The sequence below is a fragment of the Ptychodera flava genome, unplaced genomic scaffold (assembly GCF_041260155.1).
Source record: "Ptychodera flava strain L36383 unplaced genomic scaffold, AS_Pfla_20210202 Scaffold_34__1_contigs__length_2629520_pilon, whole genome shotgun sequence".
Classification (NCBI taxonomy): Eukaryota; Metazoa; Hemichordata; class Enteropneusta; family Ptychoderidae; genus Ptychodera; species Ptychodera flava.
The window spans coordinates 1,582,116-1,599,368 of record NW_027248356.1 but is presented as its reverse complement, the minus strand read 5'-3'; the positions used below and the strand labels follow the sequence as shown (position 1 = coordinate 1,599,368).

Below are 17,253 nucleotides of genomic sequence, written 5' to 3'. Positions count from 1 at the left end.
TTCCACTTATGTTAACCCACCATTGCTGTTTACAGACATCTTTTACTCTTAATTCAAACTCATATAAAAATAAATCCTTATTTCCAACTTCTTGTGCAAACCACGTATATCCAAATCCATATGAAAATAATACATGTTTCAAAGAAGTCACCCATGTTTGCCTTCCCAAAGAATCTAACTTAATAAGCATATCATACGCTTGACGAGGCAACCTGTGTGATGGCATTTCTATAAGTCTTAACCAAAACTTTACACAACGTTTCAAGGATGAAACAAAAACTGGAACTCGACCACATTCACCTACAACTGCCTCGTTTTGTGCGTTTGGTGGAAGACCTAAAAGTAATTTACACCATTTTCTTTGCACTTTTTCCAATTTCTCGTAGTATTGGTATCCCCATATCTCTGAACCATAAAGAAGTATGGGTAAAACAACTCTGTCAAATAGCATAAAATGTGTTTTAAAAGGAAAACCGCCAATTTTCTTACTTGCAATATGCAAACATGTTAGAGCTTTGTTAGCTTGGTCCGCTAAGGTGGCTACCGCCTTTCCCCAAACGTTTCTTGATGAAAATAGAAGACCTAAATATTTATAATAACTAACAACTTCAATATATTCACCATTTAGTGTCCATCTCTCAGAGCGAGCCAAGTGCCCTCCCCTGCGGAAAACCATGACTTTTGTTTTGTCAATGTTAACTCGCATTGCCCATTTACTACAGAATTGTCCCAACACATTAATTAACTTTTGTAAATTTACAATTGAATCCGCTATAATAGCAACATCATCAGCATACAGTAAAGAAAACAAATTATAATATTCCTGTGTTAATTGAATTCCCATTCCATCTGAGTTGACAAGCATATTGTTCAATTCCTCTATAAAAAACGTAAAAAGTATCGGACTTAACATACATCCCTGTCTCACACCGACAGGACATTTAAAATACTTTGACAATCGGGAGTCCGATTTCACACAAGACTTAACATTTGAATACATTGAACGAAGAATCTGAAACATTTTTCCTGAAATACCGAGAGAAGAAAGCTTATAAAGAAGCAAGGAGTGGTCAACTCTATCGAATGCCTTCGAGAAGTCCACAAAGAGACAATAAAATTTCCCTCCTTTAACACTGAGATACTTTTGGATTACAGCGTGTAAAACAAAAATATTATCAACAGTACTATGGCCTTTTCTAAATCCTGCTTGGCATTCGGATCTTACATCATTATTTTCAGCCCAGATGGTCAGCCTTTCATTAAGAATAGAAGTAAAAATCTTTCCAAAAACATTTAAAAGTGAAATCCCCCTATAGTTGTTAACATTATTCTTATCACCTTTCTTAAGCAAGGGTACAATTACACCAGTCGCCCAGTCTTCGGGAAAATACCCAGTTTCAAAAATAAAATTAAACAAAATATGAAGGAAAGGTGTTACAACAGCAGATGAATATTTGAAAAACTCACTTGGGATTCCATCAAAGCCTGGGGATTTCGAACATTTCAGCTTTTTGAGACTTGATAAAATCTCCTGTTCAGAAATAGGCCTATTTAGAGTTACAGCATCCTGAGTTTCAGTTACAGAAACGTCAAAATTTTGTAAGACTTCACTCACTGATTTAGAGAAGCAGTGATCACTAGAACCAGTATCCGACACTGTTCATACAATGTTTTAAAATAATCGTACCAATCATCTAGACTAATATTGTTTGAGCTGTAGCTTGTACGATTCATACATGATTTCAAAATACCCCAGATGTTGATGAACCCTCCTTGAAAGCGTTTGAAAGTTTCTCTCTAATGACATTTTGAAAATTTAACTTTTTACTTCTACACGTTTCTTTAAAATCTTTTCTTGCTGCAAAGTACTCTTGTAAGGCAAAGCTGGTATTTGACTTCCTGAAATCTTTCAGTTTGTTATACATACTGCGTTTTTTGAGAAAACACATGTTATCAAACCAATCTACTTGTTTACGCTTAGTTGTTTTGTGTGCGACAAACTTTTGACACTGATGTCTTTCCCAGCAGTTTTCAGAGCGCCGGTAAACTTATCAATAGCGCTGTCAATATTCGGCAAGCTGTCTATTGAATCTTTGAAGAGACTTGTTACCTGAGTTGAAGATACATTTTCCAGGAAAGTATTTCTGAAATTTTCGCACCATTTAAAACACTCAACATTTGCACACTCGTGGTCGTTTTCACTTGTCACACAACTGACATTTCTAAATACATTACATTTAAATTTACATGTTAACGCCATATGGTCTGACTCAGTACGTTGATGTACATCAAAATTCACCACGCTGTCAAATAACTCAGAAGAAATGATGACATAATCTACAACACTTGCCCCAGCATATGATAAACATGTGAAATGACCAACTTGATCTTCACCTGTTCGACCATTTACAATATGCATACCTACTTTCTTACACAAATCAATCAAAACCTTACCAGCTGGGTTTACAGTCGAATCTCTGGACTGACGTGGTTTACAGAATGTATCTGACACATAACCAATATCACCCAATAGAGGTACATGATCAATTGAGTCGTCTATAATGTAATCCTCAAGTGAACCAACTCTGGCGTTAAAATCCCCTAACAGAATGAGAGAACTATCGGCGTTGAAAGAACGGATATTGACTAAGTAATCCTCTAATTTTTCGATTTCACTCGTGCTATTTTCTGGGCGAATATAGCAACAGCCCAAAATAACATTTTTATCACATGAAAATAATGATTTGTCAAATTCGAGAAAAACACAATTTTCAAGATCACTCTGAATTTGCTTAACTTTACCGATCCATTTTTTAACATATACCATAACACCACCACTTGGTCTACCCCTTCGAGACTTTCTTGTGGCTGCGAAGGAAAACAATTTATAATCGGAAAGAAAATGACAAGTATCTTCTTTTGTACAAAACGTTTCCAAAACACAAACAATGTCGAAACTTTGACAGAAAGAGGTAAACTCTGCATTACACAAGTTTCTCTTTAAACCACGTACATTCCATACAAGCAACGAAACCTCTTCATGACTTTTCTCATTTGGGCCTTGGCCACACCCCTATTGGGGTCCATCACTATCAAATGTAAATGACTGCTCCGAAATCAGTCCAGACTCTTCGTGAACTCTAAATATACGCTTGCCTGTAGTGTCCGTAACAACGAGTTTGTCGTATTGGAGGCGCGCCTTTAAATCTTTGTTATTTTCCAGCAGCGAACGACGATGTTCAAACAACTTCGCACGAATTTTTCGAATTCTTCTTGAAAAGTCTTCGCTTATGGAAATATTTGTGTCCTTTAGCAAGAAGGCTTTACGAAGAACTTGTGCACGGTCTTTAAAGCTGCTAAACCTCGCAACTATGGGCCTGTATCCGCGGACTAGTGGCGCACTGGTTATTCTATGGGCCCGGTCGATTTCGATATTGTCCGTTAGTCCCAGTTGGTTTCGGATCAGATGTTTCACTTTATCTTCCGATTCTTCCCAGCTCTCATGTTCACTTCCTTGGGACATCCCGAAAAAAACTAAGTTATTTCTTCTACCTCTATTCTCCAGGTCATCTTTTTCCTTATTAATAACCCTGATAGTCTTCTTCATTTCATCAATTTCCGATTTTAAACAACCAACCAAATTTTCATCAGGTAGCATAGCACAACCGGGACCAGATTCCCCTCCTAATTTGTCTATTTCACCTTTCAGTCTCTCCAGTTCTGTTATTCTGACCGAGTCTTCTTGAATTTGCAATTTTATATCATTTATGTCCTCTTCTACGTTGTCAAGCCTGGTCTGCATAAGTTCGAAATTTTTGTTCATGGTTTTGGTGTCATTCAGTATTGCGTCCAATTTTTCATGAAGAGCGCTAATATCTTCTTTGGTAGCTGACTCACTACTTCTCAATTTAGGTGGCCCGGGATTTCGTTCCACGTTGCCGGCCAGCAAAAGAAGTGACACAAGACATACCTTTACGGCCAGTGTAATACAACACCTGACCGTTGGAATGTGTAACACCGCCATCTTTGCCGGTTTACGCTGTCTTGAAGGGTCACACCCACAAAAACAGCCAATATTTCTCCTGTAGCTTTCTAAATCCGTTCCCATCTTCACAAATATTGTTCACTGTATCTTTACCAACCAACATGAAGTATCTTAAGCTGTAAACCAGTAGCCAGACTTCGATAATTTTCCAAAAGTTACGGAGCGCTCAAATATACCATGCAATAGCGTGAATGCTTACGTAAGTGCAACTAATTGAACCCTCAATGAGCATATCTCTAGTCTACTCCCAACACTGGGGTTGCAACGCGCTTACCATTTCCACACCAAGCTTGAGTGTAGTAGTAAGTTTTTCACCACTAGCTGGAGGTAACGATGAACAACCATCTACTAAATAACTATTTTATGTTTTACTTACTTGAATATGATCTGTACCTAGTTATTGTCATTGGCAGCTTGCATCTCATTGGACGAAGGAGTGAGCTTAAATACGCATTTTTCCTTTTTTTCACTCACTTGTGCTTACGTCAAGTCAATCATAAGTTGCATGGAATAAGCTTTGTTTTTCACCGAAAATCCGGCTTAGAAATGAAAACAATTTGCTTACCCATCTGTAGAGCCCGTTATCACGGCAACTTTGCCTTCCAGTTTTCTTGCATATACTTTTGATGATGACGTCATTTTCATCACCCCGACTGGAAGAAATCTACTTTGGTTTCTACACAGAGAAACCAGACACCTGTTGAGTACAGACATGGTTGTGTTCGTAACGTCAAACTGGTCTGCTAACTTAGACTACCTGTCTGTCCCCATGATGTAATATATATATTATTAAGTGTATCACAGGTCACGTGATACAAACTGGCTTGTTATTACGGCTTTGTGGTGCGTCACTCAGATCGATGGGTTCCAGGTTTTGAAAATGTGTATCAGATAAACCAACTACAAGGTACACATTCTGAAGTGTGATTTATAACTGTAACTGTGTTTTTTTTACACTTTTGACCCATACCAGGGGTACAGTACAGTGGCCGTTATCACAGAGTTGAACCATCGTGTGAGTTAAGTCACGCGCTCTCATTGCTGTTATCTATCCAACATGAGAGGCTGTGCCAGACGACAGCTTATTGAAATGACAATGTACCGTTAACATCACTGACCCTTCATCAAGGAGATGGTACAAGAAGAAGACACATTTTCTTATCTAGCTTCCTGAAGTAAATTTCAAACCTCATTATCGGAGTTTGTACCATATGACATTTCCATTTACCATGATTCATCGGTGTTAGGGGACCGTGCCTTCATATTTTGACCTCAATACCTGATTATTTTTACAAGGTTTCACATTCCTAATATTTGAAGTGGTGTGCGTGGTGTACTGTACGTGCCTTCGCCTTATTGACCCAAATACCTGATTATTTCTGCAAGGTTTTGCAAGCCTATGACACGGCGTGCTTATTTGGTTTATTTAATAAAGTCATTAAAATTACCGTTTTATATTGAGTTTATCTTCAGTAAATATAAGTAAATGCATTCGGAATTTTACAGTAAGGTAGAATACGCCTTAGGGACAAATATTCTGACTCTCAAACTTTCACATTTTTTTGATCTTGCGGGCCTATTCTGAAGGTCTTGGTGAAATAAAAATTTTCAACGTTTTAGTTTATCGAAATTCGAAAAAGAAGTCCTTTTCCATAGAGTTAACCGCATTGGCGGCCATTTTGAATTTCACTGGAAATCCTGGGTAGCCTATTTCTTTAGGGGTCGGAGGCATGGAGGCCGTAAGCGACGAATAGAATCTAGGCTAAGACTTCCCTAACACGCAGATTACAGCCACTGTGTCTCTCTGTGCCTAATCGGTTCTATACACAAGACAGTGAAACAGAAAACACACACTACTATACATTAAACGCAAATAACTAATATATGAACGATGTGTGGAGTTGCTGTCCCTTACTAATGATGACCTCGATTTTTATTCTTGATTTCGAAAGCGAACAGCTGAAAGATTCCCCAAGGAAAGTTTGAGCAAAAGTTCGTCTTTTACAAGCGAGGCGCATAGTACCTTAATACGTCCAAATCCTTCACCAGGGACTTATTTTTCGATTCATTCTCCGAAGATGATGTCTGCCGAACAAACACTGATGTTAACTCATTGCACAACATAATTTACAAAGGTTAAGTATTCACCGGCTAATTTTTGTGACGTGGAGTTTAAATTTCCATGGACATACCACAGAGAACACCTTTCGATTATTTTAAAATTGCAGTTTTTTGGTAATTTGCGGTATATCGCTTATGTAATAATCACAAATTGCATGGAGAATAGCGAATTTTTGTTTCATCGGAAAAAGAATTTTTTTCAAAATTTCGAAGCTTAGAGTATCTGGAGCTTAAGTATAAGAAAGCAATGTTCGCTTCTGGTGTGAGAGTTAATTCCCTTATTAAGAGAGTATTTTGTCGGCTCACTGTAAGCTGCAACATTTTTTTTATCTACTGGTCGAATTGGGAAATGGAGGAACGCCCTTCCTAATTCTACAGCTTGAAACGAGTTCTAATTATTAATCTTTAGCATCAAAACTGTAACACTACGTCTGCGCAGTGAGCAGTAATAAAAACATTGAAGCCTTATTTGATACAACACTTGTAAAAGTACAGACAGTTTTATTGGGGCTGTTATTGACAAATCTCATTGACATTGTTTGATATTTTATACATAACGTACCGTGAACTGCAAAGAAGCTGTAAAGAACTCTCGTAATTCCAAGGTTGTGTCGACATTTGGGACTCATCAAACCCGATCCATTGCAGCCTCGCGTTAGGGGTGGACCATTTGATATCCTGGGGGTGGGCCTTTGGAAGATTTCGCAAAAAAAGATTTTGAGGTCACCAAAAATAAAAAAGATTGCTAGCAGATATGAAGTAAAAAATAATGCACGGACAGTTACTTAAAGTCTTTCTTTATTTTATTTTCGGCGTGCCATTCTAACAGGGGAAGAGAAAAAAACGATGCCAGAGTTCACACAGTTGAGAAAAAAATCCGGTAGAGCACGGAGAAAAATGGTGCTCACGCGTCAATCTCCCAACGACCCCACCGAAAATCAAGTGGTCCATTCCTTAACGTTTTCGGAAGCAATATGACGTGGCAGAACGTGAGATTGCCTTCGGATACCCTGTGACGGTTCAGGGTACACTGGACTTCGAACGGCCTTCCCCCTAACGCTGTTTTATTGTTAGACACTCGGGACGTGACAATTATTTTATAATGGGAGCAGTTGTTGATGTCGAAGTTGTCGCTGTTGTTGATTAACTTGGACTATCATTGCTTTGGTCGACCCAATTTCAAATATTTGTGGTGATGGGTTAAAAAAATGCTTCATTGTTCACAGAAAGTGTGACTGGGTGACTGGTAGTGCCGTGACGATCCTTGGACGTTAGTTCACCCACAGTCCCTCCACCCGCTCTGAATGGAGGGACTGTGGCTCACCTAAAAGATGACTTAGTCGTTGACCAGCGTCCAAGTTGTTTTGAAACACCATTGAGAATTGCATGAGACTATCATCTGATTAAGGCAGTATGCACCTCGGAAGTGACTTTAATAAAAACTCAAACTTTCCTCAATTAAGCTTTCAACCATTCTCTTACCAAATCAAGGATACCAATCTTGGGTTACCGTACATCGTTTGGTGGTAGAGAAACAAATTACCAGACATTAAAGGAGATTTGAATTCAAAATGGCAACCATCCCTGTGTTAATTTCTATGGGGAAAATAAAATTTTCGATTTTCGTAAAAACTCAGACAGTGAAAATATTTCTTACACCAAGAGCTTCAAATGAGCCCAAAGAGTGAATACACAAGGAAAGAATTGTAAAAACTTTCGAGTCCAAATATTTGCCCCCGAGGCACATGCTACGTAACCTTTAAGTAGCTCAGCACAAACTGATTTTTGCGGTTTTCTAGTTTCTATGTCATTTTATTGGTATTAAATGCAGCATTTGTTAAAATACACATAGTTTATTGTCAGATATGTTATCGATAACAAATTTGCTCGCGACTCTTGACTTTTGAACTGTTGTTGGACCCTTGGACACGGTGTAAAACCTCAAGAATTCTGCAGCCTGGATGAGGTATAGATGAACAGTTATAAAAATTATTCTTTCGGTGATTTTGCTCCTCGTATCCCTTAGCATCGTGCTTGGTGGGATAACTTCAAATGAACGTCACAGCTTACCACAGCTTCCATGGATAAATGGGTTATAAAGAAGGCACTTGAAAAGCGATGTCTTATCAGATTTCAGTCGGCAACGTAATTGATAAATCCCTGCACAGTCAACGGAGTACAGTTTAATGGGTAATGTTGTAGCTCCCCTAACAAGCGTCACACAGAATGTGAATATCGCGACAATTTCCGTTCACTATAAAATTTATGAAAAGCAGTTTTCCCTTCCAACGCCGCCAGTGAATAGCCCTGCCTCAATAAACGGTACCTCCCATCACAGTCTGGAGTCCATACCTCCTGCAACTACGACAGTTTCCCCGGTGATGAACGACGCGTCATCAGAACAGAGAAAGGATGCTGCGCCTGCGCATTCGCTAGGCTCAGCAAACCTGAAACGGAATTATAATTAAATCCGTAGATTATCAAAATATATGTTACAAAAGGGTCATGATAGGACAAATTATGCAAAAAACTGGTCTATAGCTAGTGCCGAGTATTCCATTACAATAATTGGAGGACAACCCATCTCAGAGTTGTTCGTCGCCGGCTTTTGAAGTGTATGGTTTTGGTGAAATATCCGGGTGCAAGGTTTGGATAGGCGGCAAGCCTTCATCAGATTTTCTCTTTGTTGTGTAAACCTGCTTACCTTTTCATTGGAGTCCGGCTGAGGCCAAGATTATGCAGCGTGTCATCGCTGGTGATCTAGAATTAACGAAAATGTAAATCAGTGCAGCATAAATGCTTGATATTATGGAACATTGAAGCGGCGAACTTATCACCACCACCATGATGATTACGTCAGCGTGATGCTGTTCTCATTTTAATTTCCCAAAACTGCCGAGAGAGGGCTCCGCGGAAAGAGCAAGTGACAGACCTGTGTAAGCTGTGCCATTTCATAGATTTATTGTGCGTGTCTGTGTACTCGACGAGTTGACTAAATGTTTTAGGCAGAACAATATTCGACTACAGTTGTTGTATTCATACAATCTAACAAGGCATTGATGTCCAAGCTCGATCATTACGGTGCGATATATATTTTTTTGATGAAACATAGGTAAAATATCATTATGTATAACGAATTATGTACTTATGTGTACTGTCAGTTATCACTAAAATAGTATGCATCACACGCCAATGGCGACGAAAATTAGTTTGAAACAGCTGCACAAATAACAACATATGGTAGTGTTTTTTTCGGTGAGTGCCAATGTTTTGAGTTTTTACTATAGTTAGTGAGCATCTTCGTCTTGTAGTGGTTCTGTGAAATGCACTTTAAGAAATTTGTATATATACAAAATGTATACAATGTGCCCTCCCGGTTAACACCATAATGGCTTTATGGCAACCTCTGAACTTGGGCACAGAGAGTACGGTTTATATATATATATATATATATATATATATATATATATATATAATATATATATATATATATATATGTGTGTGTGTGTGTGTGTGTGTGTGTGTGTGTTGTGTGTGTGTGTATACATTAACAAACTTAAAACTGAGAGTGGCGTACATAATAAATCAAATTTAGTAACGGTTTTTCTTCATAGCTACAGTGAATTCGGTAAGGTCACACAACGTAGCGGTAAACTTGCGAAGACTCGTGACGAAGAGCATTGCATCTGCTCTGACTTTAGAAAAAAACCTAACGTTATAACTTAAAGGAGACAGACTACTTTCAGTAAGACGGAGAACACTGGTGTCATTTCATCTTACCTTTTCCCACTTTGACTCAGATGTCTGCAAGGAAACATTGAAAAGACTCATCAAAAATGAGCAAAGAAGACAAAAAAAGACATTTGCTGTGTTTATAAAATGTTGCCGAGTGGTGTTAAACGTGTTTTGCATCAACTTGGTGTTGTGTGTTACCGCTATAGTCGTGTTTCTTAAATGTAAGGTATTGCTGTGTCCTAATGACATATTCTTGCTCTGTTAATTTCCATGCTATGTAAACATGTTGCGATCCCTTGCTCAGTGCGCTGTGACACACGTGAACATTGAAATACGTCACACTGGGCAAAATGCTTGATATACAACAATATATACACATATACTGATTTTGTACATGTGTGAAATACGTTAAGTATACACGTACGTATACTAATAAAATGCAAAACTACAGTGTACAATTAGTGTGCAAAGATCTGCATTACGTATACTCATGATCTGCATAGAAATACACTACGCATATCAACGTATTGGAATGTTCCATATACAAAGGTATACACTGCGTATGCAATTAGTATTGTGTTCCATATACGTCAATATACATCAATATGCTAAGGGCATATCAAGCATTTTGTCCAGTGTAAATCATTACAAAAGCGGTAAGGATTTGCCTTAGTACCAAGGAAGTGAAAACCTCTCCTACACTGGCATTATTTTCCTATGATTTATGTCAGTTGCTATATCAACTACTTGTTCCTAATGTTAAGAAACGCAATGCTCATGTAAAAATATTTTCCAACATTAGAAAATAGTATATCAGGGCGTTTGATATGGCCCATGAGACAGTAGTAAGTGTTGTTTATGGCAACACACAGAATTGAAAATGAAGATGATCTAACTCATATACTGACAGTGTTAAAAGTATGAATTGATCATCTTTGATAAACGCACCTCAAGTATCGGTCCTGTGTGAGGGTTTACAGCAGCATTCTGAATTAATATATCAATACCTCCATGTCGTTCTGCTGTCTGAAGAGAGAGAGAGAGAGAGAGAGAGAGAGAGAGAGAGAGAGAGAGAGAGTCACAGAGCGCCATAGCAAAATATACAAAATCACATGTGAATGTACAAAAATAGTTGTTATTGTAACTAGAGCTCAATGGGTGTCACACGTATATCCATCTTTCACCTACCTGAACATGACCTATTAATGATAAAATGATGAACGAATTTTACCGAAATACCGGTCATTAGCCAAATTCTTAATTTTTTGTTAGAATCATACAAAGGAGCAAGAAAGGAACAAAAATATTGATAAAAAATGTTGTGGAATTCGCTTGGGTTTGCTTGCGACAGCATGGATTTAATGTCCCTGAAGAATGTTTTCGGATGACATTTCCAGATTCAACAATGTACAAACTTTAAGTAAACTACACTTTGTTTGAAGTGTGGTACCTATCCCTTGAGGTGTTATTGACTTGTAAAAGTAAACCCATTCGTCATATTCGATGCATAGGGCCGTGTCTAATGGACAAGGTTGACCTGCAAAATTACTTTATGTACATATTGATGATAACAGGACGTATTTGATATGGATGAAAAAAAAACAACAAGTAGACTACAATCGCGTCAATCTAAAATAAACGGAAATTGACTTCTACCTAATATATTATAAATATGCATGACATCTCACAGCTTGATAATTGTGATTTAGATTTAATTTTAGTAATTTTACATAAGTTACAATCGAATGGCTTAGTACTGTTATTGAAGAGGCTATTTTAACTGCTGTGTTTTCGTACTCTTTAAGCTCTCGAAAAAAGGAAACAATAAAAATGGTATTCAACTCAAGGCAACAGGTCACAACCACCAACAAACTACAAAATAGTAAGCCCACACCTCGCAGTATTACAAATTCACATTATCCTAGGGGAACCAGTTTTCTAACAGGACCCCCTGAGTTTTCATGATGGCGACTGGCATTGGCTGAGTATTTTTCAGCTACAGCCAATTATTTTCATAACTTCTCTTCTGAAAAGTCCATCATGCTATGCTATCTGCAAACTGCAATCACATCTTCTCCATTATCATAATGTGTTAATCATCTTATACACCACCGCCAGTTTTCCTATACTTGCCTTTATGCTACCATAGCAAGATGTTTTATTGACCATGTGGTAGGACAAATGTAATCTATAACACTAGGCCTCTGCAGTAAACGACATGCGGGTAATCAAATAGGTATAGTCCTTCTTGTTAACCATAAAGTACTTGTTATATGTTTTATCTTTACTTTGTGTCTGCAAACTCGTCATCGTTGTATCTTGCAAGCTTTTTATTTTATTTTGAACTTTTTATCCAACCCTACACAGATTCCAAAGAAAGCGAATTACCTTTCAGGGATTTTCAGCCAACAATGTACGGCATTAAAACAAGACCAAGAAACTCTTCAATTCAACAAGCATGACGTTTGTGAGATTTCGTTTACAGTTCATGTGTTTTACTACACATGGAAATTGATTTTAAATGTAGTTTATATTACTCATATTTTTGGCAAACAAACGCCATTTCATGGGTGTAAATGGGTTCTAAAGAAAACTGTATCCTAAACATTCCCGGGGGGGGGGGAGATTTTACCTGTTCCGGCCATTTGGATTCTTTACAATTATGCATGTGGGTAGAAGCGGGTCGGGGTCATTCCATGGTAGACAGAGACCTTGCTATTTTTACCCGCAGTCCGTTTGCTTGTGCCCTGCACTTTAACCCCATCGTGTCGAGGTGACCTATATAGAAATCTCGATGAACTTTTGAAGATCAAATGCCCTTTACTGCACTTCTTAAATCTTCTCTGAAAGGTCAGCTGGTTATTGTTAAAACGATTAAATAACATATATGTCTTTTCATTTAAATAATCGCGTAATGTGTTTCCAAGGATAGTATGGGCCAGTGAATACGACTCGACTGCAATTAATCATTGCGACAAAGTTATTCAATGCAAAGCGGTTAGTTATTCAATGAATGCGTGAAATTCAAGCATGCTAGCAGTGGTGAGTACCAGCAAATCCCGACTGAAGACATAGGCTTTGACAACACCCTAGTATAATTCAACAACATCTTCTGTGTCTAGCGAGAACTGAATCAAGACCCCTCGCCTATCAGATTTCTACAATGAATAAGATAGTCCTCTCTCACTATTGCCATGAAGAACTCGTATAACTCTCTACGTTATCTGCAAACACCACTGTAATACCGTTTCCATATGATCTCTGGGAAAGTATTTCACAGCTTACTGTTACTGTAATTTAGCTCCCACTTTCCATGTACTTTCCATTATTGCTTTCTGTTTTTCCCCTCCTACAATCTTGCCGCAATACAAAGTGTTTAACAAGTCAGGTAATTGTGTATGTATGATCTTAACTATTTTCTGACAGTCAGCTGAATTAATTGAAACAATAATCAGTTTGCCAGTATTAATTAATAATGGTATGTATTGGACGTGATTTTTTTATTTTGCAAATTAAAGCCTCGCTAGCTTCGACTCTGAACTTTGTTGACCTCAAAATATCTTAATTTATTCTCTCCTGGTTTTCTCTGATTCTACCCTCTGAAGGGATATGGGCTTTTACTGCATTAGGAAACCATTCCTTTGTGAAACATTTGACAAGTAAATTCAAATTTTAACGGTCATTTTGATTTCCCGCCATTTTCAAAAATTTGTAATATTATAAAGGAAACGGAACATACAGTATTACAGTTGAAAACATTCATCCCTATGCATTACATTGGACTACTCTGTGCAGTTTATGTGAAGATTTCAGTGCAGATATGCACAGTATCCACGGTTTTTGCTTTTCCGCATAGGGCTGCGATTTAATGTTTGGGCAAACATTTAATCACAGTGTAATTTTTATCTTGTTCAAAATTGCATATACAGTCCCAGCGGATAGTTAATAATAAGTGTATACACACACCTAAATTATTACAGTCTCACAAACTTATTTTAGTTTGAAAATAAAATCATAAAAATAATGTTAAAAGACACTGCTAGCGGAGCTTCAAGTCATTGGTACATTTTACTCTAGTAAAAAAAAATGCTCGGTGACCCCCCTGGTACTACATAACCTACATACCCCACTCCCCCGAACTTTTATTCTTGATTTGGATGAGAGAATGGTTGAATAGCATGGTTGAAAGTTCAAGTACATGTTTAAGTCGTTCACTTCCGAGGTACCCACTATCATAATGATTAAAGTCGGGCCATGTCAAAAGTTCACTAGGAATTGTCTGGTTGCTTCATAAGCTGTTACAGCCACTCACTAATTAAAATATTGTGAAAAAGTTAATCAAAAATCACTAGACATAAATGTAAAAATCGCTGACATTTGTTAGAATATCGGTAAGTAATCTGACAATGGGGAATACCTCATCTGGAATGTATGTCCCAAAATCAAAGAAATTCACTTACAGTTGCTAATAAGTGCTTCCTATGTTCTGCATTCCCTATATGACAGATCATGCCAGACACATCCAGGTTTTCTGATGTTAATGTCTCCACTGCCCTATCTACGTTTTCTTGTCTTCGGCTGCTAACAACCACGTGTGCTCCGTCTTCGGCTAATCTCTTGGCGATGGCTAATCCAATCCTAAAAGACATAAAGTAATTCATCCGAAATTATTATTTCCTTGAAAATGTTCACACTAAGAATTATTGTACAATATTAATATGTAGAAAGGAACGCAATTCCGGAAAAATGTAAACTATTTTATTAAATTTATAAACTGTAAATAGTATAAGAAAATAAGCGATGAAATTTATTTCATAAATAAATGAAATTACTACTCTTGAAATATCCTTTCCAGCTTTATCATGGTCCCTATATCATTTCATGATTACAATAATGTATAAGTTTATATTTTGTTAAGTTTCTCATACATTCATCAAGTGAAAGGAAAAAAGTTACCGGTCTAGTCGAATGTACAAAATATCGCATTTTAACACTGTCATATGGAATTAAGATTTCCATAGAGCGCATAAAAATAGTTTGTTATTCAATTGAATGCCACCTCGACCTTTCATCTCTTGGACGGTGAAGCCATCCTGACGGTAGGGTACGCCTAGAAAGCAACTCGGACGCGCAATTTCTTTTCTCTCCTACCGTCTGTGCGCGGCTAATTTTAGAGATCTCTGAGCCAAAAAAACCAAAACTTTTAGCTGTCTTAGTTGTCCGAAAATCGAAAATTTCATTTTGCCCATAGAGTTAACACAGGGATATCGGCCATTTTGAATTTCAAATATCGGTTTAGGTGATTTCTGTCTCTGGTACCAACCTTTGTACGATGATCCCTTATATGTATTATTAATTGCTAAGATAATAGTCGACAGCTACCCGACGGTGCAAGTAATTCACCTTTTGAGTGATGTATTTTCCCAATTAAAATTCTAGTGCAACATTTTACCAATTTTTATGAACTTCTCTGCAATTTTTCTGATAATTTTGGATAGTTTTTATCAAAGTTTTGGCAAGAAATCTGACAACTTTTGACTTAGGTATAATTTATAAGGGTGACAAAAATTGACTTCGGCGCTCAAAGGATTAAGCACTCGATGAACATAACTATAGTCTGCTCCCAACACTAGGGTTTCCACGCGCTTTCCATTTTTACACCAAACTTGAGAGTAATAGTAACAGTTTTTCACCATTAGCTGGAGGTACCATGAATGTCCACCTACCGAGTGACAATTTAATATTTATTTACTTGAATATAATTTGTATCTAGTTATTACCAATAAGAGCTTGCACCTCATTGGACGAAGAAATGAGCTGACCAACGCATTTGCCCCCCTTTTTGTACAGATTTTTCCACTGGCTTGTGTAGCAAGTCAATCATAAGTTATATGGAATAAGTTTTGTTTGATCACCAAAAATCCGATCAAGAAATGAAAACAATTTGCTTACCCATCGGTAGAGCCCGTTACCACGGCAACTTTGCCTTCCAGTTTTCTGGCCGTTACTTTCGATGATGACGTCATTTTCATCACACCGATTGGAAGAAATCTACTTTGGTTTCTACACAGAGAAACCAGACACCTGTTGAGTACAGACATGGTTGTGTTCGTAACGTCAAACTGGTCTGCTAACCTGGACTACCTGTCTGTCCCTATAATGCAATATATAAGTGTATGACAGATCACGTGATGCAAACTGGCGTGTCATTACGGCAAGGCGTTTTGTCACTGATGCTGATTGGTTGGAGGTTTTGAAAATCTGTATCAGATAAACCAACTACAAGTTACACATTCTGAAGTGTGATTTATAATAGTAGCTTTGGGTTTTTACACTTTTGACCCACAGGCCTACTAGGGATACAGTGCAGTAGCTGTTATCACCGAGTTGAACCATCGCGTGAGTTAAGTCACGTGCTCTCATTGCTGTTATTTGTTCCATGCGAGGAGTTCTGCTAGACAGCAGCTTATTGAAATGACAATGTACCGTTAAGATCACTGACCTTTAATCCAGGGGATGGTACCAGATAGAGACAGATGTGCTCATCTACCTTTCTGAGGTAAATTTCAAACTCACTATCGACACTTTGACACTTCAATCTACAATGCTTCATCAGTGTTTGGGGACCGTGCCTTCACATTACAGAAAGTCTTACCTCACCACCTGATTATTTCTACAAGGTTTCACATGCCTAAATTTTGAAGTAATGTGCCTTCTTTATCTAATCGAGTCATTAACATTCATCAGATAAAGTGAACGCAAAGAAATATTGGTTTCATCTTCAGTAACCGTAAATAAATGCAGGCAAACTTTTACCTAAAGGTAGAATGCTTCTCGGAGACGTCGAACATTCAGACTCTCAAACCTTTAAACTTTTATTTCTGATCTACACTCGAGGGGCTCATTTTAAAGCGCTTGGTGTCATAAGTTTTTTTCAGCGTCTTAGAAAAGAAAAAAACGAAAGCAATTTTCATGTTCGCACTGAGTGTTCATTACGTTATTAGGAGAGTACTTTTTCGTTGCGCTGCAGCGAATCACAAGAGTGAACACAGGGTGGCGCCCTCTTTGCATGCTAAATATTGGTAAATGTTGGGTAATTTATTACTCTAGTACCTGAATTTGCACGATGACCCAAATGTTCTTATCATTCTTGATTTCGAAAGTGCACGGTTGAAAGATTACTTGAGGAATGTTTGAGCAATAGTTTAAGTTTTTTACTAGCGAGGGCATATTACCTTAATACGTTACAGAAGTGTTGAGTTCCCCCTCACCAGGAACTGCTTTACGAATTGTTCTGAAAATATGATGTAAGCCGGTCAGGAATGCTGATGTCAACACATTGCATAACCTAA

At 37.7% G+C, this 17,253-nt stretch overlaps 1 long non-coding RNA gene across 1 annotated transcript; it reads right to left on the bottom strand.

Moving 5' to 3' along the window:
- Nucleotides 1–9,944: 9,944 nt before the first annotated feature.
- Nucleotides 9,945–16,058, bottom strand: LOC139127669 (uncharacterized). Its single transcript, XR_011551074.1, has 4 exons — nucleotides 15,854–16,058; nucleotides 14,362–14,539; nucleotides 10,850–10,927; nucleotides 9,945–9,970 (listed from the first exon to the last, which is right to left on the bottom strand). It is a non-coding gene; the product is annotated as an uncharacterized lncRNA (long non-coding RNA).
- Nucleotides 16,059–17,253: the final 1,195 nt, after the last annotated feature.